The 25,652-nt window shown below is 41.6% G+C and overlaps 1 protein-coding gene across 1 annotated transcript in view; it reads left to right on the top strand.

Moving 5' to 3' along the window:
* The window catches only part of LOC106569756 (insulin receptor), a 222,522-nt gene that overhangs the window by 1,473 nt on the left and 195,397 nt on the right, over nt 1-25,652 (top strand). The window lies entirely within an intron of this gene.

The following is a 25,652-nucleotide window of genomic DNA, read 5'->3' as shown; positions in this document are numbered from 1 at the left end:
ATGTACAAGTATATCCTATACATTTGCTTGGATATCAAGTAAAGATTCAAAACACAATGTACGTCATTAATTGATTAGGAGGACAAGTAGTACCTATGTTGATTGATTGCCATGTCAATGCGGTGAGTAATTACAGCCATGACAACTAGAATGTGGCTTTAATGCTAATGCTGGCAATATTTGCATGATTATTTAAGTATCGAAGAACACAGCCTGAATAATTTAGAATGCCTGTTTTAAAAGCAATTTAATAGAATAAAACATGGTTTACAGTTGTGGTGTTTTCTGAGGTCAGAACATGCACCATAAGCCATGCCAAGTATACAATGTGAAGTAAATATCTTGTAAAATTGTATGATATTAACTGGAATCACCTGCTGTGTTTACTCATGCTGATAAAAAAAATACCCTACCCATCTACCTCACTGTGGTTTAGAGATGAAGAATGTGTTTCAAGTCATTCACTGTTGTCTTGCCAACAGCAGTAAGTGGGTAAACAAAACCAGAGATTTAAAAGCAAGCACTTTGTCACACCTTATACTTTGTAATCAATGTAGGTTTATCCTGGCGCTCAATCAGATGAATCAGATTAGAGGTCGACCGATTTTATGATTTTTCAATACCGATACCGGAGGACCAAAAAAAGCCAAATTATTATTATTTTGTTGTTGTTGTAATAATGACAATTACAACAATACTGAATGGACACTTATTTTAACTTTAATATAATACATCACTAAAATCAATTTAGCCTCAAATAAATAATGAAACATTTTCAATTTGGTTTAAATAATGCAAAAACAAAGTGTTGGAGAAGAAAGTAAAAGTGCAATATGTGCCATGTAAGAAAGCTAATGTTTAAGTTCCTTGCTCAGAACATGAGAACATATGAAAGCTGGTGGTTCCTTTTAACATGAGTCTTCAATATTCCCATGTAAGAAGTTTTAGGTTGTAGTTATTATAGGAATTATAGGACTATTTCTCTATACCATTTGTATTTCATATACCTTTGACTATTGGATGTTCTTATAGGCACTTTAGTATTGCCAGTGTAACAGTATAGCTTCCGTCCCTCTCCTCGCCCCTACCTGGGCTCGAACCAGGAACACATCTACAACAGCCACCCTCGAAGCATCGTTACCCATCGCTCCACAAAAGCCGCGGCCCTTGCAGAGCAAGGGGAACAACTACTCCAAGTCTCAGAGCGAGTGACATCACCGATTGAAACGCTATTAGCGCGCACCCCGCTAACTAGCTAGCCATTTCACATCGGTTACACCAGGCTAATCTCGGGAGTTGATAGGCTTGAAGCATTGCGAAGAGCTGCTGGCAAACGCACAAAAGTGGTGTTTGAATGAATGCTTACGAGCATGCTGCTGCCTACCATCGCTCAGTCAAGACTGCTCTATCAAATCATAGACTTAATTATAACATAATAACACACAGAAATACGAGTTTTTGGTCATTAATATGGTCGAATCCGGAAACGATCATTTCGAAAACAAAACGTTTATTCTTTCAGTGAAATACGGAACCGTTCTGTATTTTATCTAACGGTTGGTCTAAATATTGCTGTTACAGTGTACAACCTTCAATGTTATGTCATAATTATGTACAATTCTGGCAAATTAATTACGGTCTTTGTTAGGAATAAATGGACTTCACACAGTTCGCAACGAGCCTGGCGGCCCAAACTGCTGCATATACCCTGACTGCTTGCACGGAACGCAGGAGAAGTGACACAATTTCCCTAATTATAAGAAATTCATATTAGCAGGCAATATTAACTAAATATTCAGGTTTAAAAATATATACTTGTGTATTGATTTTAAAGAAAGGCATTGATGTTTATGGTTAGGTGCAACGACAGTGCTAAATCATCACCCGTTTGGCGAAGTAGGCTGTGATTCGATGAGAAATTAACAGGCACCGCATCGATTATATGCAACGCAGGACACGCTAGATAAACTGGTAATATCATCAACCATGTGTAGTTAACTAGTTATTATGTGAAGGTTGATTGTTTTTTATAAGTTTAATGCTAGCTAGCAACTTACCTTGGCTTCTTCCTGCCCTCGCGTAACAGGTAGTCAGCCTGCCACGCAGGCTCCTCGTGGAGTGCAATGTAAGGCAGGTGGTTAGAGCATTGGACTAACAAGGTAAAAATCTGTCGTTCTGCCCCTGAACAAGGCAGTTAACCCACCGTTCCTAGGCCGTCATTGAAAATAAGAATGTGTTCTTAACTGACTTGCCTAGTTAAATAAAGGTGTAAAAAAGAAAACGGCCAAATCGGTGTCCAAAAATACCGATTTCCGATTGTTATGAAAACTTGAAATCGGCCCTAATTAATCGGCCATTCCGATTAATCAGTCGACCTCAAAATCAGATGCACATGTACAATTTTTTTTTTCAGCACTCAATTTGATCAGATTAGATAAATCAAATGAGTTCAAATTAATGGTCAGGACTAAGGATGGATGTGGTAACATATCTTCTGTTACGTAACTTCTATGGGCTAGGTGGGACGTCCCACCTGCCGGACATAGCCAGTGAAATATCAGGGCGGAAAATTAAAAAACAACAAAATGTCATAATTCAACTTTCTCAAACATACGGCTATTTTTCACCATTTTAAAGATACACTTCTCGTTAATCTAACCACATTGTCCGATTTCAAAAAGGCTTTACAGCGAAAGCAAAACATTAGATTATGTTAGGAGAGTACATAGACAAAAATAATCACACAGCCATTTTCCAAGCAAGGACATGTCAATAAAACCCAAAACACAGCGAAATGAAGCACTAACCTTTGACGATCTTCATCAGATGACACTCCTAGGACATTGTTACACAATACATGTATGTTTTGTTCGATAAAGTTCATATTTATATCCAAAAACAGCATATTACATTGGCGCGTGATATTCAGAAAATGTATTCCCACCAAAACTCCCGGTGAATGTGCACCTCAATTTACAAAAATACTCATCATAAACGTTGACAAAATACACAATTATTTTAAGAATTATAGATCGACTACTCCTTTATGCAACTGCTGTGTCAGATTTTAAAATAGCTTTACGGAGAAAGCAAATTTTTCAATATTCTGAGTACATAGCTCAGCCATCACGGCGAGCTATTCAGACACCCGCCAAATTCGTGGCAACCTAAACTCACAATTAGTATTAGAAATATTGTATTAACTTTGCTGATCTTTGTCAGAATGCACTCCCAGGACTGCTACTTCCACAAGAAATGTTGTTTTTGTTCCAAATAACCCAAATAATCCATATTTATGTCCAAATACCTCCGTTTTGTTCGTGCGTACAGATCACTTATCCAAAGGCGAGCGCGGAACGAGAGACAAAGTCAAAATGTTCCATTACCGTACTTAGAAGCATGTCAAACTCTGTTTAAAATCAATCTTTATGGTATTTTTAACGTAAAATTGCGATAATGTTCCAACCGGACAATAGCATATTCATTCAAGAAGAAAAAGGAGGGGCGCGCTCGCGGGACCGAGCATATCCAATCCCTTTGTTGCCAGGCAGACCAGTCAGTAACTGAGCTCCTATTATCTGCCCAGTGACAGGAAAATGCTCAAACCACTTTCTGAAGGCTTTAGACAGCCAATGGAAGCCTTAGGAAGTTCAACGTCACCCACAGACACTGTAGCTTCGATAGAGAATCAAAAGAAGAACTACAATTCTCAGACTTTTCACTTCCTGCTTGGATTTTTCTCAGGTTTTTGCCAGCCATATGAGTTCTGTTATACTCACAGACACCATTCAAACAGTTTTAGAAACTTCAGTGTTTTCTATCCAAATCTACTAATAATATGCATATTCTAGTTTCTGGGCCAGAGTAGTAACCTGTTTAAATTGGGTACGTTTTTCATCCGGCCGTGAAAATACTGCCCCCTAGCCCAGACAGGTTAAAGTTGTTACTCTATAAACTTTCAGTAACAACAGAAGATAGGTGAACACGTTCATCCTTAGTCCTGACCATTTCATTTGAACTATTTTGGTTTATCTGATCTGATTAAGTGCCGTAAATGTTGTACAAGTGCATCTGTTAAAAAAACCTCCAATGAATATGCCTGGTTTGTTATACATAATTCCTTTAGACAAAACGAAATATTTGAATCTGTCTTTGTTCACTCGCTGTTGTACATGTGCATCCGATTTCTTAATTTAGTGAAATCCGATTGGGTGCCAGGATATAACTGCATTGATTTCAAAAGTGTCTGGTTTGACATGGTACTCTCTTATTAATCTCTCATTTTGTTTACAAAAGAGGTAAACATGGATTTACTTAATTCGCTGTTGTCTTGCCAACAGCAGTAACTAGGTAAGCAAAAGGAGAGATTAAAAGAGAGAAAGTGCCCTCTATTTTTAGGCTATAATGCCGTTTTATCGTGGCACTGGAGACGATCAGGTCTGGTTTCACTAAATCAGTTAAAACAAATGGCATTAGAATGAATGTGGTTTTAAACACCATTTCTGTTAGACTTAGAGGCTAAAGTTAAAAAGTACACCATTCTGGGTGCTGTTTGTCAACGGTCTATTTGGAGGGCTTCAGAAATAGAGAAATAAATATAGCCATCCTTGTGACACACTTGGCTTTGCTATAGTAGAGGAAACATTGGCCTCTGTTCAGTCCCCATCTGTCATTGCTTTTATCCTAAAAAGTGTTGTTTTTCTGCCGTCACTTAGCTCAACAATTTTCGTCCATAGTTAAAAAGATAAGAATAATAGCGTAATAACTAAGACGTGAATTTTTATAGAAAAATGTCAGTGATAAAATCCAGACAAGTCTTCAACCACAGATCTAGTACCTCTCTGATTCAGAGAGGTTGGGTTAAATGCGGAAGACACATTTCATTTGAATGCGTTCTGTTGTACAACTGACTCGGTATCCCCCTTTCCCTTTAGTGTGGGGAGGATTTGCTGTAGGTCTGTTTGAAGGAACTAGTGGTTTGGTCTGGGAGAAGAATGCATCTCGGTGTGGTGGGTCTGTGTGCCTTCCAAATGGCACCCTATTCCCTATGTAGTGCACTACTTTAGACCAGGGCCCTATGACATCCTAGTCCCTATGTAGTGCACTACTTTCGACTAGGGATGCACGATATATCGGTGAACATATCAGAATCGGCCGATATTACCGTAATTTCCGGACTATTAAGCGCACCTGAATATAAGCCGCACCCACTGAATTTAAAAAATATATATGATTTTGAACATAAATAAGCCGCACATGTCTATAAGCCGCAGGTGCCTACCGGTACATTGAAACAAATGAACTTTACACAGGCTTTAACGAAACACGGCTTGTAACAAAAAATAAAAAATGAGCAGTAAACAGTAGCCTACCAAGAAAGTCATTGGTCACTATCTTCCTCCTCCTGTGCACTGAAACCATCTCCTTCGGTGTCGGAGTTGAATAGCCTCAGAATTGCTTCATCCGATTATTGGATCGTTTTCATTGTCGCTCTCGTCACTTTCATCCGGAGGCAAATCCCCCGCTGAGCCCTCTTTAACACGCAGCAGTCCAGCCTTTCGAAACCCGTTGATAGTGGATTTTTTGACAATGCTCCACGCTGTCAGGACCCACAAATTTGAAAGCGGGAAGAATCCATATATTTGCCACGTCATTGTTTAAGCCGCGAAGTTCAAAGCGTGGGAAAAAAGTTGCGGCTTATAGTCCGGAATTTACGGTAGCTAAAAATGCCAACATCGGTATCATGCCGAGGTCTAGTTTAACACTGATGTTAAAAACCGATTTCAAAGCTACCGTGCATACAGTTGAAGTCGAAAGTTTACATACACCTTAGCCAAATACATTTAAACTCAGGTTTTCACAATTCCTGACATTTAATCCTAGTAAAAATTCCCTGTCTTAGGTCAGTTAGGATCACCACTTTATTTCAAGAATGTGAAATGTCAGAATAATAGTAGAGAGAATGATTTATTTCATCACATTCCCAGTGGGTCAGAAGTTTACATACACTCAATAAGTATTTGGCAGCATTGCCTTTAAATTGTTTAACTTGGGTCAAACGTTTCGGGTAGCCTTCCACAAGCTTCCCACAATAAGTTGGGTGAATTTTGGCCCATTCCTCCTGACAGAGGTGTAACTGAGTCAGGTTTGTAGGCCTCCATGCTCGCACACGCTTTTTCAGTTCTGCCCACAAATTTTCTATGGGATTGAGGTCAGGGCTTTGTGATGGCCACTCCAATACCTTGACTTTGTTGTCCTTAAGCCATTTTTCAACAACTTTGGAAGTATGCTTGGGGTCATTGTCCATTTGGAAGACCCATTTGCGACCAAGCTTTAACTTCCTGATTGGTGTCTTGAGATGTTGCTTCAATATATCCACATAATTTTCCATCCTCATGAAGCCATCTATGTTATGAAGTGCACCAGTTCCTCCTGCAGCAAAGCACCCCCACAACATGATGCTGCCACCCCCGTGCTTCACGGTTGGGATGGTGTTCTTCGGCTTGCAAGCCTCCCCCTTTTTCCTCCAAACATAACAATGGTCATTATGGCTAAACAGTTCTTTTTTTGCTTCATCAGACCAGAGGACATTTCTCCAAAAAGTACAACCTTTGTCCCCATGTACAGTTGCAAACCGTAGTCTGGTTTTTTTATGGTGGTTTTGGAGCAGTGACTTCTTCCTTGCTGAGCAGCCTTTCAAGTTATGTCGATATAGGACTTGTTTTACTGTGGATATAGATACTTTTGTACCTGTTTCCTCCAGAATCTTCACAAGGTCCTTTGCTGCTGTTATGGGATTGATTTTCACTTTTCGCACCAAAGTACGTTCATCTCTAGGAGACAGAACGCATCTCCTTCCTGAGCGGTATGATGGCTGCATGGTCCCATGGTGTTTATACTTGCGTACTATTGTTTGTACAGATGAACGTGGTACCTTCAGGTGTTTGGAAATTGCTCCCAAGGATGAACCAGACATCTGGAGGTCTACAATTTTTTTTCTGAGGTCTTGACGGGCTCTTTTGATTTTCTCATGATGTCAAGCAAAGAGGCACTGAGTTTGAACGTAGGCCTTGAAATACATCCACAGGTACACCTCAAATGATGTCAATTAGCCTATCAGAAGCTTCTAAAGCCATGACATCATTTTATGGAATTTTCCAAGCTGTTTAAAAGCACAGTCAACGTAACGTATGTAAACTTCTCATCCACTGGGATTGGGATACAGTGAATTATAAGTGAAATAATCTGTAAACAATTGTTGGAAATATTACTTGTGTCATGCACAAAGTAGATGTCCTAACTGTCTTGCCAAAACTATAGTTTGTTAACAAGAAATTTGTGGAGTGGTTTAAAAACAAGTTTTAATGTTTCCAACCTAAGTGTGTAAATTTCCGACTTCAACTGTACCTATATAACGTAGGTACATGACCTAATGACGCCCACAATGTCTACTGTGTGGCTCGAGCAGTCAGTAAGTCGAGCAATCATTTGAAAAAGTAAGAAAATTTAAGCGAGACAACTTAAAGGTGAAATCCGTCTGTTGCCAAATGCTAACGTTATAAGCAGCCAGCTAGCTTCATCTGGCTAGTGAGGCTCGACCGGACCAGGTTATGTGTTGTGAAGCTAGCCACAATAAGGATTATGCACAATAGGGGAATTCACATTTTGCCTTCAAAATAAAAGTATGTCATTGACAGTGATGCAAATTAATAATAGTAGAATTATGCCGTTCTTTTATTTTGAAGGCTATCTGCAAAGTCCACTATTGTGGCTCATCCTTATTGTGGCTAGCTTCACAATAGATGGGTCTGACCACCATTAATCAAATAAGAACTGTCTTATAGCAACTGAAACAGATGTCGTTTTGCTATGTTTTTGGGGAAGAACATTGTTTGCATCCATGAGCTAGCTAGCTTTTATTTTTTTATGACCAGCACTGTAGGTGCGTGAGACAACTTTACCAGCATCATAGCATACGTATTAGAGGTCGACCGATTAATTGGAATGGCTGATTTAATTGGGGCCGATTTCAAGTTTTCATACCAATCAGTAATCGGCATGTTTGGACACCGATTATAGCCTATTACATTGCACTCCACGAGGAGACTGTGTGGCAGGCTGACTACTTGTTATGCGAGTGCAGCAAGGAGCCAAGGTAAGGTGCTAGCTAGCATTAAACATAGCAAGGAACATAAACGTTAGCTTTTTTACATGGCACATATTGCACTTTTACTTTCTTCTCCAAGACTTTGTTTTTGCATTATATAAACCAAATTGAACAGGTTTCATTATTTATTTGAGACTAAATAGATTTTATTGATGTATTATGTTAAGTTTAAAATAATTGTTCATTCAGTATGGTTGTAATTGTCATTTTATATATATATAAACCCTGCAACCCGCCTCACCAATTTAAAAAAGAAAGTATTATTTACCTCATCTGAATTTCACAACAGAAGCTAGCAAGAGGTTAGCCATTTTCACTGGCTAACGTTGAAGTTCAGCTAGCCACGGTTAGCTGTCCTCAGCTATCCATTAGCTCGAAAAGCTATCGGCAGTTTTTGTACAGCGCGACTCAGACCAGAGCATACTGGACCTATTCTCTCTCCTTTCCCCGATTTCTACCGCAGGCTCTGGACATTTACACCTGGATCTTGCAGCCAACTAGCTGCTACCTGAGTGACTATTGGCAACGTCGGTCACGGAATTAACACACATTATTACGGAGCTAGCCAGCTAGCCAGCTGAAGAGTTCCGTCAGCCACTCCTGGGCTATTCCTGAGCTCGCCAGCTGAAGTGTCTCCTGGGCTACAACTCACCTATCCTGACCCGTTTTACTGCCGATGCGGAGCCCCATCGGGTCTTCACGACTGGACCACCGACGTTATCTGCCCGAGGGAGTTATCCAACTGGTCCCTCCGTCGCGACGTAACCTGATCGCCCATCTGCGGCCCGCTAATCGTTAGCTGTCTTTTCGGCTGCGATCTGAATAGGTCTATCGGACACTTTTCCTGGGCCACTATAACTAACTATTTTGCCAACTTGGACTGGTCCCCCCTTCCACACGGAACCCCACTAACCCACAGACGGAAACGCACGAGGTGGCTAAAAACAGACCTCCCTCCCATCTTCCACCAGCTTGCTACCTATGGCCCGGCTAGCTGTCTGAATCTCACTGGACCCTTTGATCACTCGGCTAAGCATGCCTCTCCTTAATGTCAATATGCCTTCTCCATTGCTGTTCTGGTTAGTGTTTATTGGCTTATTTCACTGTAGAGCCTCTAGCCCTGCTCATTATACCTTATCCAACCTCTCAGTTCCTCCACCCACACATGCTATGACATCTTCTGGTTTCAATGATGTTTCTAGAGACAATATCTCTCTCATAATCACTAAATGCCTAGGTTTACCTCCTCTGTACTCACATCCCACCATACCTTTGTCTGTACATTATACCTTGAAGCTATTTTATCGCCCCCAGAAACCTGCTCCTTTTTCTCTCTATTCTGGACGTCACAGACGACCAATTCTTATAGCTTTTAGCCGTACCCTCATACTTATTCTTCTCTGCTCCTCTGGGGATGTAGAGGTGAATCCAGGCCCTGCAGTGCCTGGCTCCACTCCTACTCCCCAGGCGCTCTCTTTTGATGACTTCTGTAACCGTAATAACCTTGGTTTCATGCATGTTAACATTAGAAGCCTCCTCCCTAAGTTTGTTTTATTCACTGCTTTAGCACACTCTGCCAACCCGGATGTCCTAGCTGTGTCTGAATCTTGGCTTAGGAAGTCCACCAAAAACTCTGAAATCTTCATCCCTAACTACAACGTTTTCAGACAAGATAGAACGACCAAAGGGGGCGGTGTTGCAATCTACTGCAGAGATAGCCTGCCGAGTTCTGTCCTGCTATCCAGGTCTGTACCCAAACAATTTGAACTTCTACTTTTAAAAATCCACCTCTCCAAAAACAAGTCTCTCACCGTTGCCGCCTGCTATAGACCCCCCTCGGCCCCTAGTTGTGCTCTGGACACCATATGTGAACTGATTGCCCCCCATCTATCTTCAGAGCTCGTGCTACTAGGTGACCTAAACTGGGACATGCTTAACACCCCAGCCATCCTACAATCCAAGCTTGATGCCCTCAATCTCACACAAATTATTAATGAACCCACCAGGTACAACCCCAAAGCCGCAAACACTGGCACCCTCATAGATATCATCCTAACCAACGTGCCCTCTAAATACACCTCTGCTGTTTTCAACCAAGATCTCAGCGATCATTGCCTGCACCCGTAATGGGTCAGCGGTGAAACGACCTCCACTCATCACTGTCAAACGCTCCCTGAAACATTTAAACGAGCAAGCCTTTCTAATCGACCTGGCCCTGGTATCATGGAAGGATATTGACCTCATCCCGTCAGTAGAGGATGCCTGGTTATTTTTAAAAAATGCCTTCCTCTCCATCTTAAATAAGCATGCCCCTTTCAAGAAATTTAGAACCAGGAACAGATATAGCCCTTGGTTCTCCCCAGACCTGACTGCCCTTAACCAACACAAAAATATCCTGTGGCGTTCTGCATTAGCATCGAACTGCCCCCGCGATATGCAACTTTTTAGGGAAGTTAGAAACCAATACACACAGGCAGTTAGAAACACCAAGGCTAGCTTTTTCAAACAGAAATTCGCTTCGTGCAACTCCAACTCTAAAAAGTTCTGGGACATTGTAAAGTCCATGGAGAATAAGAACACCTCCTCCCAACTGCCCACTGCACTGAGGATAGGAAACTCTGTCACCACCGATAAGCCCACTATAATTGAGAATTTCAATAAGCATTTTTCTACGGCTGGCCATGCTTTCCACCTAACTACCCCTACTGCATTCAACAGCACTGCACCCCCCACAGCTACTCGCCCAAGCCTCCCCCATTTCTCCTTCTCCCAAATCCATTCAGCTGATGTTCTGAAAGAGCTGCAAAATCTGGACCCCTACAAATCAGCTGGGCTTGACAATCTGGACCCTTTCTTTCTAAAATTATCTGCCGAAATTATTGCAACCCCTATTACTAGCCTGTTCAACCTCTCTTTCGTGTCGTCTGAGATTCCCATAGATTGGAAAGCAGCTGCTGTCATCCCCCTCTTCAAAGGAGGTGACACTCTTGACCCAAATTGCTACAGACCTATATCCATCCTACCCTGCCTTTCTAAGGTCTTCGAAAGCCAAGTCAACAAACAGATTACTGACCATTTCGAATCCCACCGCACCCTCTCCGCTATGCAATCTGGTTTCAGAGCTGGTCATGGGTGCACCTCAGCCACGCTCAAGGTCCTAAACGACATCGTAACCGCCATCGATAAGAAACAATACTGTGCTGCCGTATTCATTGACCTGGCCAAAGCTTTTGACTCTGTTAATCACCACATCCTCATCGGCAGACTCAGTAGCCTTGGTTTCTCAAACGATTGCGTCGCCTGGTTCACCAACTACTTCTCTGACAGAGTTCAGTGTGTCAAATCGGAGGGCCTACTGTCTGGACCTCTGGCAGTCTCTATGGGGGTTCCACAGGGTTCAATTCTTGGGCCAACTCTTTTCTCTGTATACATAAATGATGTCGCTCTTGCTGCTGGTGAATCTCTGATCCACCTCTACGCAGACGACACCATTCTGTACACTTCTGGCCCTTCTTTGGACACTGTGTTAACAACCCTCCAGACGAGCTTCAATGCCATTCAACTCTCCTTCCGTGGTCTCCAACTGCTCCTAAACACAAGTAAAACTAAATGCATGCTCTTCAACCGATCGCTGCCTGCACCTGCCCGCCTGTCCAGCATCACTTCTCTGGATGGTTCTAACTTAGAATTTGTGGACAACTACAAATACCTAGGTGTCTGGTTAAACTGTAAACTCTCCTTCCAGACTCACATCAATCATCTCCAATCCAAAGTGAAATCTCGAATTGGCTTCCTATTTCGCAACAAAGCATCCTTCACTCATGCTGCCAAACATACCCTTGTAAAACTGACCATCCTACCAATCCTCGACTTCGGCGATGTCATTTACAAAATAGCTTCCAATACCCTACTCAACAAGCTGGATGCAGTCTATCACAGTGCCATCCGTTTTGTCACCAAAGCCCCATATACTACCCACCACTGCGACCTGTACGCTCTCGTTGGCTGGCCTTCGCTTCATAATCGTCGCCAAACACATTGGCTCCAGGTCATCTACAAGACCCTGCTAGGTAAAGTCCCCCCTTATCTCCGCTCACTGGTCACCATAGCAGCACCCACCTGTAGCACGCGCTCCAGCAGGTATATCTCTCTGGTCACCCCTAAAGCCAACTCCTCCTTTGGTCGTCTCTCCTTCCAGTTCTCTGCTGCCAATGACTGGAACGAACTACAAAAATCTCTGAAACTGGAAACACTTATCTCCCTCACTAGCTTTAAGCACCAGCTGTCAGAGCAGCTCACAGATCACTGCACCTGTACATAGCCCATCTATAATTTAGCCCAAACTACTACCTCTTCCCCTACTGTATTTATTTATTTAATTTATTTTGCTCCTTTGCACCATATTATTTATATTTTATCTCTGAACTTTCTTCAAACTACAAATCTACCATTCCAGTGTTTTTCTTGCTATACTTTATTTACTTTACCACCATGGCATTTTTTTTGCCTTTACCTCCCTTATCTCACATCATTTGCTCACATTGTATATAGTCTTATTTTTTATTTTTTTTCTACTGCATCATTGATTGTATGTTGTTTTACTCCATGTGTAACTCTGTGTTTTTTGTATGTTGTCGAACTGCTTTGCTTTATCTTGGCCAGGTCGCAATTGTAAATGAGAACTTGTTCTCAACTTGCCTACCTGGTTAAATAAAGGTGAAATAAATAAAATAAATAAAATCGCTACTTTCGACTATGGCCTAAAGGGCTCTGGTCGAAAGTAGTGCGATTTATAGGGAATAGGGTGCCTTTTGGGATACCGCTCAACCCTATATAGCCACAATCAACACATCCAACACAAGAAGGATAGAAGATATGGTTTCTGTTCGCTTTGTCTGGACTTGGTGACTCACTCGTGTGATGTTTTAACTATTTGACTTAGTGTAGACTTCTGTAGGCTTGGGCTACTATGAGATGAAATAGGCCTCGGCCTACTCTTTCACCACCTTTTTATGCACTATTTATGTATGTAGGCTACACCTGGAAGTTAACCCTCTTAAACAGCATTTGACTAGCAACATTGCAGGGAATCAAACGCTTGACTAACACCTCTGTGCTTGTTTCGAATGCTAACGAAGCACTGTGTGGTTTCTGGTTTTGGCTTATGTGACCAGCAGAGATTTGAAGAAAACAAACAAATAATAACGTGAAGCTACCTTAAATTAAAAACCGAAAAGAGGAGGGTTGCGATTGGGTAATGTCATCAGACCAGTTTGTGCTAGATTCTGTTCCGACTGAGACATAATTCATAAACAAGTTGTGTAATTGCTCGGCTGCTGGCTCTGGCTGGCCCCCTTCTCGCTCCTCTCCAACTTGACAGTGAACCTCCGATAGAGAGGGAGGCAGACGAGAGAAACTTGGGCCTCACTGAAAGTGTTTCATAACATTGACTGACCAATGCCTTGGCTGGACCAAGCCACTGTACTGTCTCTCTGTAGGCTATGTTATGAAGGACTTGTAAAATGGCTTTCTAGTTTTAACCAACTACCTTGATCAAAATGGGCCATTCTGGCTGATCAAAAGGTTAAATGAAACAAATCTTTTAGTAAAAAAAATTAAATGTACATTTTACTTCTTACATCATACATGTACATCACCCCATTCTTTTACATACTGAAGGATTGAGTATGGGCATAGATTAAGCATTATATTCTGTTGTCAGATCTGTATGCACAAGTCTCACCCTCGTTCCACATGATAGAATGTCTTGCATTCTATTTCTGCCTGCTATGTTTGTGCAGCATCCATTGTTTTCCCAGCCTGCCAACCAACATACAATAGTTCACCTCAGGCCACCAATTACATCATCTGAAATGGTCAGGTTTTTATACCAGACAGTATCAATCTATCCCAGAAGTGTGCCTCAAGCTGGTCTAGCAGGTAACACCGCCGCCCGCAGGACATCATTCCATAAGCGCAGGCTTATTTTCTTTTAAAAGTTTTCAATTCACTAGTCAGAAAGGTTTGTATAGCGTTCTCCCGCTAGAATGAACGATATGCTTCTTCTAGTGATCCGTTGATAAGACGGGTGCCTGTCAGTCACAAAGCCAGCCATGACAGGGAAGACACTGCTGTTTTCTCAGTCTGCTGCCCCGATAATTATATATATATTTTTGGTACCGCTGTTATTTTTTTGTGCGCTGTGTTTTTTCTGCAATCTAATTTATTTTCCCGGAGGAAGGAGAGCATGATGCTTCCTAATAGTCTCTTGTGAGTGAATGTACACGTCCCATGTAATGGAAGTGGTAACGATGAGTTGAAATCCACTTAGTTATTGTTTCGTTGCACTTTCATTTATTTTCTTTCATGTGTTTCATTGGCCTATACAGCCACTGGTCTTTGATTGACGACCGAACAGCTTGTGTTGACTAGTTTTATAAAAGGTGTCACACTGACTGAATAAAGTCTCCTATATCCCGTGGCTATTCATAAATCATAAAAAGTAGTTATATATTATTATATGTTATATTATATATTTTGCATCAGGACAAGTAAAAATATATTGTTTGTATTTTGTTAGGATTCAAAGTAGGGCTGGGACGATACTTATTATTATCGTAATAAGGAAACAAAACACAAAGCGGATTTAACTTCTTTAGGGAACATTTCTTTTCGAAGCTATAGCACACATTTTACATACTGCTGGACTAAACAGTTTGTTCTGCTTCGTGTTTAATATTTTTTTTTGCCATTAAAAAAATATTATGCTAATGGTATTCTCCTGGCCCTAATTCGAAGCCGATGTCAAGACTTGCCAGTGAACGCTAAAGTGATACGTCAGTGTAGCCTAGTGATGAATTGTTCGAACTAACAACTGTTTTTGTACAGATCTTTTAGGTGAACTGATCTGAATGGCATCGGTGAGAGAGCGGTTCATTTGGCTCCCTAATTTGCATACTGGAAGGCTACTAATACTTTTTGGCGAATTATGAAAACACTCGATGAAGATGTTGAATCAGCTGAAACAATGGGTAGTGATCCTCATTCTGGTCCAAAATAAAATGAACAGATTGAAGGTTATAAAAGCTAATGTTATGATTCTTGTATGGTATTATTAACCTGTTGGGGCTAGGGGGCAGTATTGACACGGCTGGATAAAAAACATACCCGATTTAATCTGGTTACCACTCCTACCCAGTAACTAGAATATGCATATACTTAATACATATGGATAGAAAACACCCTAAATTTTCTAAAACTGTTTGAATGGTGTCTGTGAGTATAACAGAACTCAAATGGCAGGTCAAAACCTGAGAGATTCCTTTACAGGAAGTGGCCTGTCTGACCATTTCTTGAACTTCTTTTCCATCTCTATCATTTACTAAGGATCTCTGCTCTAACGTGACACTTCCCACGTCGTCCATAGGCGCTCAGAGCCCGGGAAAAAACAGAATGTCGTCATTCCAGCCCCAGGCTGAAACACATTATCGCCTTTCTCAAGTGGCCGATCAAGGGACACTGGGCTTAGGCGCGTGACCCGACCGCCCCCGCCTTTGGGATTTTTTCCTCTGTTTGCCGAAAAGGAGATTCCCTGTCGGAATATTATCGCTTTTCTACGAGAAAAATGTCGTAAAAATTGATTTTAAACAGCGGTTGACATGCTTCGAAGTACGGTAATGGAATATTTAGAATTTTATTGTCACGAATTGCGCCATGCGCGCGACACTTCTTTACTATTTCGGATAGTGTCTGGAACGCACGAACAAAACGCCGCTATTCGGATATAACGATGGATTATTTTGGACCAAACCAACATTTGTTATTGAAGTAGCAGTCCTGGGTGTGCATTCTGACGAAGACAACGAAAGGTAATCAAACTTTTATAATAGTAAATATGATTATGGTGAGTGCTAAACTTGCCGGGTGTCTAAATAGCGAGCCCGTGATGCCTGGGCTATGTACTTAGAATATTGCAAAATGTGCTTTCACCAAAAAGCTATTTTAAAATCGGACATATCGAGTGCATAGAGGAGGTCTGTATCTATAATTCTTAAAATAATTGTTATGCTTTTTGTGAACGTTTATCGTGAGTAATTTAGTAAAATGTTAGCGAATTCCCCGGAAGTTTGCGGGGGGTATGCTAGTTCTGAACGTCACATGCTAATGTAAAAAGCTGGTTTTTGATATAAATATGAACTTGATTGAACAAAACATGCATGTATTGTATAACATAATGTCCTAGGGTTGTCATCTGATGAAGATCATCAAAGGTGAGTGCTGCATTTAGCTGTCTTCTGGGTTTTGGTGACATTATATGCTGGCTTGAAAAATGGGTGTCTGATTATTTCTGGCTTGGTACTCTGCTGACATAATCTAATGTTTTGCTTTCGTTGTAAAGCCTTTTTGAAATCGGACAGTGTGGTTAGATTAACGAGAGTCTTGTCTTTAAATAGCTGTAAAATAGTCATATGTTTGAGAAATTGAAGTAATAGGATTTTTAACGTTTTGAAAATCGCGCCACAGGCTGCCAGTGGCTGTTACGTAGGTGGGACGCAAGCAAGTATTCAGACCCCTTGACTTTTTCCACATTTTTGTTACATTACAGCCTTATTCTAAATTGATTACGTAGTTTTTTCCCGTCATCAATCTACACACATTACCCCATAATGATAAAGCAAAAACAGGTTTTTAAAAATTGTTGATTTCTAAAAATGACAAGTGCCGTCTCAAACATGATTTATATATGTCTCCACACTGAGGTTGAAATAATGCTGTGAAATTGTGAACATTTGGATAATTCCCTTTTAGTATAAGCACTGTTTTGAAAAGGCCGCCTGAAATTTCAACCTGTTTTGGTGGGATGGAGTTTTGGCCTTTCATGGTGACATCACCAGGTGGTAAATTAGTTCATTGGCAGAGGGGTTTGGAACCCTCTTATCTATCACATGCATTGGTATAGGTAGCATTGTCGCGGCATCCGCCAAACCCAGATTCGTCGATCGGACTGCCAGATGGTGAAGCGTGATTCATCACTCCGGAGAACGCGTTTCCACTGCTCCACAGTACAATGGCGGCGAGCTTTACACCACTCCAGCTGGCGCTTGGCATTTCCGCATGGTGATCTTAGGCTTGTGTGCGGCTGCTCGGCCATGGAAACCCATTTCATGAAGCTCCCGACGAACAGTTCTTGTGCTGATGTTACTTCCAGAGGCAGTTGGAAGTTGGTAATGAGTGTTGCAATCGAGGACAGACGATTTTCATGCGCTTCAGCCCTTGCCAGTCCCGTTCTGTGAGATTGTGTGGCCTACCACTTCGCGACTGAGCCGTTGTTGCTCCTAGACTTTTCCACTTCACAATAATAGCACTTAAAGTTGACCGGGACAGCTCTAGTAGGGCAGAAATTTGACGAACTCAGTTGAAAGGTGGCATGCTATGACGGTGTCACATTGAAAGTCACTGAGCTCTTCAATAAGGCCTTTCTACTGCCAATGTTTGTCTATGGAGATTGCATGGCTGTGTGCTCAATTTTATACACCTGTCAGCAACGGGTGTGGCCAAAATAGCCTAATCCACTCATTTGAAGGGGTGTCCACATACTTTTTTCCCTCACTGTATATACACAAGTATTTGATCCCCTGCTGATTTTGTACGTTTGCCCACTGACAAAGAAATGATCAGTCTATAATTTTAATGGTAGGTTTATTTGAACAGTGAGAGACAGAAAAACAAAGAAATCCAGAAAACCGCATGTCAAAAATGTTATAAATTGATTTGCATTTTAATGAGGGAAATAACTATTTGACCCCCTCACAATCAGAAAGATTTTTTGGCTCCCAGGTGTCTTTTATACAGGTAACGAGCTGAGATTAGGAGCACACTCTTAAAGGGAATGCTCCTAACCGCAGCTTGTTACCTGTATAAAAGACACCTGTCCACAGAAGCAATCAATCAGATTCCAAACTCTCCACCATGGCCAAGACCAAAGAGCTCTCCAAGGATGTCAGGGACAAGATTGTAGACCTACACAAGGCTGGAATGGGCTACAAGACCATCGCCAAGGAGCTTGGTGAGAAGGTGACAACAGTTGGTGCGATTATTCACAAATGGAAGAAACACAAAAGAACTGTCAATATCCCTCGGCCTGGGGCTCCATGCAAGATCTCACCTCGTGGAGTTGCAATGATCATGAGAACAGTGAGGAATCAGCCCAGAACTACACGGGAGGATCTTGTCAATTGATCTCAAGGCAGCTGGGACCATAGTCACCAAGAAAACAATTGGTAACACACTACACCGTGAAGGACTGAAATCCTGCAGCGCCCGCAAGGTCCCTCTGCTCAAGAAAGCACATATACTCGCCCATCTGAAGTTTGCCAATGAACATCTGAATGATTCAGAGGACAACTGGTGAAAGTGTTGTGGTCAGATGAGACCAAGATGGAGCTCTTTGGCATCAACTCAACTCGCCATGTTTGGAGGAGGAGGAATGCTGCCTATGACCCCAAGAACACCATCCTCACCGTCAAACATGGAGGTGAAAACATTATGCTTTGGGGGTGTTTTTCTGCTAAGGGGACAGGACAACTTCACCGCATCAAAGGGACGATTGACGTGGCCATGTACCGTCAAATCTTGGGTGAGAACCTCCTTCCCTCAGCCAGGGCATTGAAAATGGCTCTTGGATGGGTATTCCAGCATGACAATGACCCAAAACACACAGCCAAGGCAACAAAGGAGGGGCTCAAGAAGAAGCACATTAAGGTCCTGAAGTGGCCTGGCCAGTCTCCAGACCTTAATCCCATAGAAAATCTATGGAGGGAGCTGAAGGTTCAAGTTGACAAACGTCAGCCTCGAAACCTTAATGACTTGGAGAAGATCTGCAAAGATGAGTGGGACAAAATACCTCCTGAGATGTGTGCAAACCTACAAGAAACATCTGACCTCTGATTGCCAACAAGGGTTTTGCCACCAAGTACTAAGTCATGTTTTGCAGAGGGGTCAAATACTTATTTCCCTCATTAAAATGCAAATCAACTTATAACATTTTTGACATGTGTTTTTCTGGATTTTTATGTTATTCTGTCTCTCACTGTTCAAATAAACCTACCATAAAAATTATAGACTGATCATTTCTTTGTCAGTGGGCAAACGTACAAAATCAGCAGGGGATCAAATACTTTTTTCCCTCACTGTACAGTGCATTCAGAAAGTATTCAGACCCCTTGACTTTTTCCACATTTTAAGTTACAGCCTTTTTTCTACACACTACCCCATAATGACAAAGCGAAAACAGGTTTTTAGAAATGTTGACAAATGTATTATAAAAAAGAATACCTTATTTACGTAAGTAAATTTGCTATGAGACTTGAAATTGAGCTCAGGTGCATCCTGTTTCCATTGATCATCCTTGATGTTTCTTCAACTTGATTGGAGTCTGTGGTAAATTAGGTTGAAGGAATTGTCCGTAAAGCTCTTAGACAGGATTGTGTTGTGGCACAGATCTGGGGAATGGTACAGTTAAAGTCAGAAGTTTACATACACCTTGGCCAAATACATTTAAACTGAGTTTTTCACAATTCCTGATATTTAATCCTGGTAAAAATTCCCTGTCTTAGGTTAGTTAGGATCACCACTTTATTTTAAGAATGTGAAATGTCAGAATAATAGTAGAGAGAATGATTTATTTCATCTTTTATTTCTTTCATCACATTCCCAGTGGGTCAGAAGTTTACATACACTTAATTCGTTTTTTGGTTGCATTGCCTTTAAATTGTTTATCTTGGGTCAAATGTTTCGGGTAGCCTTCCACTATCTTCCCACAATAAGTTGGGTGAATTTTTGCCCATTCCTCCTGACAGAGCTGGTGTAACTGAGTCAGGTTTGTAGGCCTCCTTGCTCGCACACGCTTTTTGAGTTCTGCCCACAAATTTTCTATGGGATTGAGGTCAGGGCTTTGTGATGGCCACTCCAATACCTTGACTTTGTTGTCCTTAAGCTATTTTGCCACAACTTTGGAAGTATGCTTGGGGTCATTATCCATTTGGAAGACCCATTTGCGACCAAGCTTTAACTTCCTGACTGATGTCTTGAGATGTTGCTTCAATATATACACTATTTTCCATCCTCATGACGCCATCTATTTTGTGAAGTGCACCAGTCCCTCTTGCAGCAAAGCACCCCCACAACATGATGCTGCCACCCCCGTGCTTCACGGTTGGGATGGTGTTCTTCAGCTTGCAAGCATCCCCCTTTTTCCTCCAAACATAATGATGGTCATTATGGCCAAACAGTTCTATTTTTGTTGCATCAGACCAGAGGACATTTCTCCAAAAAGTACGATCTTTGTCCCTGTGTGCAAACCGTAGTCTGTTTTTTTTAAAGGCGGTTTTGGAGCAGTGACCCCTTCTACCTTGCTGAGCGGCCTTTCAGGTTATGTCGATATAGGAATCCTTTTACTGTGGATATAGATACTTTTGAAACTGTTTCCTCCAGCATCTTCACAAGGTCCTTTGCTGTTGTTCTGGGATTGATTTGCACCTTTCGCACCAAAGTACGTTAATCTCTAGGAGACAGAACGTGTCGCCTTCCTGAGCGGTATGACGGCTGCATGGCCCCATGGTGTTTTTACTTGTGTACTATTGTTTGTACAGATGAACGTGGTACCTTCAGGCGTTTGGAAATTGCTCCCAAGGATGAACCAGACTTGTGGAGTTCTACAATAATATTTCTGAGGTCTTGACTTATTTCTTTTGATTTTCCAATGATGTCAAACAAAGAGCCACTGAGTTTGAAGATAGGCCTTGAAATACATCCACAGGCACACTTCCAATTGACTCAAATGATGTCAATTAGCCTATCAGAAGCTTCTAAAGCTATAACATAATTTTCTGTAATTTCCCAAGCTGTTTAAAGGCACAGTCAACTTAGTGTATGTAAACTTCTGACCCACTGGAACTGTGATCCGGCCAATGTGAGCAATCGGGGGAAGAAGGGCCTTGGTCAGGGAGGTGACCAAGAATCCGATGACTGAGCTCTAGAGTTCCTCTGTGGAGATGGGAGAACCTTCCAGAAGGACAACCATCTCTGCAGCACTCCACCAATTAGGCCTTTATGATAGTGGCAAGATGGAAGCCACTTCTCAGTAAAAGGCACATGACAGCTCACTTGGAGTTTACCAAAAGGCCCCTAAAGGCTCTCAAACCATGAGAAACAAGATTTTCTGGTCTGATGAAACCAAGATTGAACTCTTTGGCCTTAATGCCAAGCGTCACGTCTGGAGGAAACCTGGCACCATCCCTACAGTGCAACATGGTGGTGGCAGCATCATGCTGTGGGGATATTTTTTAGCGGCATGGACTGGGAGACTCGTCAGGATCAAGGCAAAGATGAACAGAGCAAAGTACAGAGAGATCCTTGATGAAAACCTGCTCCAGAGTGCTCAGAACCTCAGACTGGGGCAAGGTTCACCTTCCAACAGGACAATGACCCTAAACACGACGCAGGAGTGGCTTTGGTACAAGTCTCTGAATGTCCTTGAGTGGCCCAGCCCGAGCCCGGATTGAATACGATCTGACATCTCTGTTGAGACCTGAAAATAGCTGTGCAGTAAAATAGCTGTGCATTCAACCTGATAAATCTTGAGAGGATCTGCAGAGAAGAATGGGAGAAACTCCCCAAATACAGGTGTGCCATGCTTGTAGCGTCATACCCAAGAGTCGAGGCCGTAATAGCTGCTAAAGGTGCTTCAACATTGTACTGAGTAAAGGGTCTGAATACTTATGTAAATAGTCATTTCATTTTTTAAATTATAAATGTGCAAAAAAAATTACTTCATTATGGGGTATTGTGTGTAGATTGATGAGCGGGTAAAAAACAGCTTTATCCATTTTAGAATGAGGCTATAACGTAACAAAATGGGGATAAAGTCAAGGGGTCTGAGTACTTTAGGAATACACTATAGTATCATCCTTATGAAAGAGCCTTGGCAACAGAATACACTACAGTATCGTCTGTATAAAAGTGTCAGTTATAATTTCTTACATTCAAACCATTATTGATCATATAGATCATTAAAAGTACCGGGCCCAAAATCGACTTTTACGGGACAACTTTAGCAACATTAAGGAAACCTGACTTAACACCTCTGCCACCTTCCTCCAGTATGATAGCACTGATAAATAAAACCCTGTTTTAATCTACCCCCAGTATGAATGCCACCAATAAATAAAAGCTGTGAGCTGCTGTTTTGTTTTATGTGGAAGTGAATGTAGCTGGTGTATTTGGGAATGACTGAAGTATCATCTGTCTAGAGAGGCTAGACTTTTCACTGCAGAGCTGGGGTCAATCTAGAACTCAGAAGATTCATTGACATTCCAATTCTAGAATTGCGAAGTGTCATCTATGAGGATTTTAGTATTTCAGTATACTTCCTTGAGTTTATTGGAATTGGCCATAACCCCGCTTCAGGCTATTTGGCACATTTCCTAGGGGATGGGGTCAATCTAGAATGGAAAAGTACCATCTTCTATCTATTTCCACTTGCTGTGTGTGCCTGCAGATGAAATAATGATTAGGATGCTAGTCTTTGCCTGAGCAAACCAGCAAGCTTTTCAAACACATTCCCTAGTGGCACAGTTCTTAAAAGCTTCAGCAATTATTCACCAATCGCTGTCTAGTACATTATAATAACGTTTTAGATATTTTTAGAATAATTTTAGAGCATCACAGACAGTTTCTCAGACTATGGTTAAATACCACTAATCCTTTTTTTTTTTTTTTTTTTAAGCTATGCAGTACTGAAGTCTGAAATCTGTTATTTATTATTGATGAGGGGTTGTACAACCCAACTATTATTGGCATTGATTACATTGTCGTCTGCTCCATCAGTGCCTCCCTGACCTTGGCTCCAGCAATATATACTGAACAAAAATATAAACCTAACATGCATCAATTTCAGTGAATCTTTCTCAGTTACAGTTCATATAAGGAAATCAGTCAAATAAATAAATGAGGCACTAATCTATGGATTTCACATGACTGGGCAGGGGCGTAGCCAATACCCACTGGGGAGCCAGGCCTGGCCAATCATAATGAGTTTTTCCCTACAAAAAGTATTTATTACAGACAGAAATACTCCTCAATTTCATCAGCTGCCCGGGTGGCTGGTGTCAGACAATCCCGCAGGTGAAGCAGTCGTATGTGGATGTCCTGGGCTGGCATGGTTACACCTGGTCTGCGGTTGTGAGGCCGGTTTAACGTACTGCCAAATTCTCTAAAATGACGCTGGAGGCGGCTTATGGCAGAGAAATGAACATTAAATTATCTGGCAACAGCTCTGGTGGACATTCCTCTAGTCAGCATGCCAATTTCACGCTCCCTCAACTTGAGACATCTATGGCATTGTGTTGTGTGACAAAACTGCACATTTTAGTTGCCTTTATTGTCCCCAGCACAAGGTACACCTGTGTAATGATCATGCTCTTTAATCAGGTTCTTGATATAGCACACCTGTCAGGTGGATGTGTTATCTTGGCAAAGGAGAAATGCTCACTAATAGGGATGTTAACAAAATTGGAGAAAAATCTGCTTTTTGTGTGTGTATAGAACATTACTGGGATATGTTTTATTTCAGCTCATGGGACCAACACTTTACATGTTGCATTTATATTTTGGTTCAGTATAATGTTGGAAAACAACAAACCAACCAGGCTACCTGCAGCAGTCACCCAGTGAAACCTTGAAAATAACTATTTCAATAGTTGCTGCATGTTTGTTCTTCCTGAGGCCACCATAGGGTAGGAGAGGGAGGCCCAGGGAGAGTATGTATACGTCCCAAATTGTACCCCAGTATTCCCTATATAGTGCACTACTTTTGACCAGGGTCATATGTGCCCTGGTCAAAAGTAGTGCACTATGTAGGGAATAGGGTGGCATTTGGGGCACATTCCATGCTGAGCTAAGGCAGGCTGTCCACTACGTCTGTCTGTCGTCTGCAGGACACACACACACACACACACACATCTGGCCCTCTGCCTGTCTGCCTGCTGATGTCTACTCTGCTGCCAGACCAGGGCCTCAAACTGTGTGGTAACTTACCATTTTGTTTTCACTTAACCATTATTTATACAGTCTCATTGAGATTTAAATCTCTTTAACAAGAGAGACCTGGTCTGTAAGACGTGTGTGTTTATGTACAGAGTAAGTCGGAAGTTTACATTCCCTTAGGTTGGAGTCTTTAAAACTCGTTTTTCAACCACTCCACAAATTTCTAGTTAGCAAACTATTGTTTTGGCAAGTCGGTTAGGACATCTACTTTGTGCATGACACAAGTAATTTATCCAACAATTGTTTACAGACAGATTTATTTCACTTATAATTCACTGTATTACAATCCCAGTGGGTCAGAAGTTTACATACGTTAAGTTGACTGTGCCTTTAAACAGCTTGGAACATTCTAGAAAATGTCATGGCTTTAGAAGCTTCTGATAGGCTAATTGACATCATTTGAGTCAATTGGAGGTGTACCTGTGGATGTATTTCAAGGCCTACGTTCAAACTCAGTGCCTCTGCTTGACATCGTGGGAAAATCAAAAGAAATCAGTCAAGACCTCAGAATGAAAATTGTTGACCTCCACAAGTCTGGTTCATCCTTGGGAGCAATTTCCAAACGCCTGAAGGTACCACGTTCATCTGTACAAACAACAGTATGCAAGTATAAACGCCATCAAATTTTATTGGTCACATACACATGGTTAGCAGATGTTAATGCGAGTGTAGCGAAATGCTTGTGCTCCTAGTTCCGACCATGCAGTAATATCTAACAAGTAATCTAACAATTTCACAACTACCTTATACACACAAGTGTAAAGGAATGAATAAGAATATGTACATATAAATATATAGATGAGCGATGGCCGAACGGCCTAGGTAAGCTGCAGTAGATGGTATAGGGTACAGTAGATACCCTACATTACTCATCTCATATGTATGTAAACATTATATAAAGTGGCATTGTTTAAAGTGGCTAGTGATACATTTATTACATCCAATTTTTAATTATTCAAGTGGCTAGAGATTTGAGTCAGTATGTTGGCAGCAGCCATTCAATGTTAGTGATGGCTGTTTAACAGTCTGATGGCCTTGAGATAGAAGCTGTTTTTCAGTCTCTCGGTCCCAGCTTAGATGCACCTGTACTGACCTCGCCTTCTGGATGATAGCGGGGTGAACAGGCAGTTGATGTCCTTGATGATGTTTTTGGCCTTCCTGTGACATCGGGTGGTGTAGGTGTCCTGGAGGGCAGGTAGTTTGCCCCCCGGTGATGCGTTGTGCAGACCTCACTACCCTCTGGAGAGCCTTACGGTTGTGGGCGGAGCTGTTGTCGTACCAGGCGGTGATACAGCTCGACAGGATGCTCTCGATTGTGCATCTGTAAAAGTTTGTCAGGGTTTTTGGTGACAAGCTGAATTTCTTCAGCCTCCTGAGGTTG

Source organism: Salmo salar, chromosome 14 (assembly GCF_965601325.2).
Source record: "Salmo salar chromosome 14, fSalSal1, whole genome shotgun sequence".
NCBI classification, from domain to species: domain Eukaryota; kingdom Metazoa; phylum Chordata; class Actinopteri; order Salmoniformes; family Salmonidae; genus Salmo; species Salmo salar.
The sequence above is the reverse complement of the archived record's forward strand: the minus strand, read 5'-3'. Positions and strand labels throughout refer to the sequence as shown.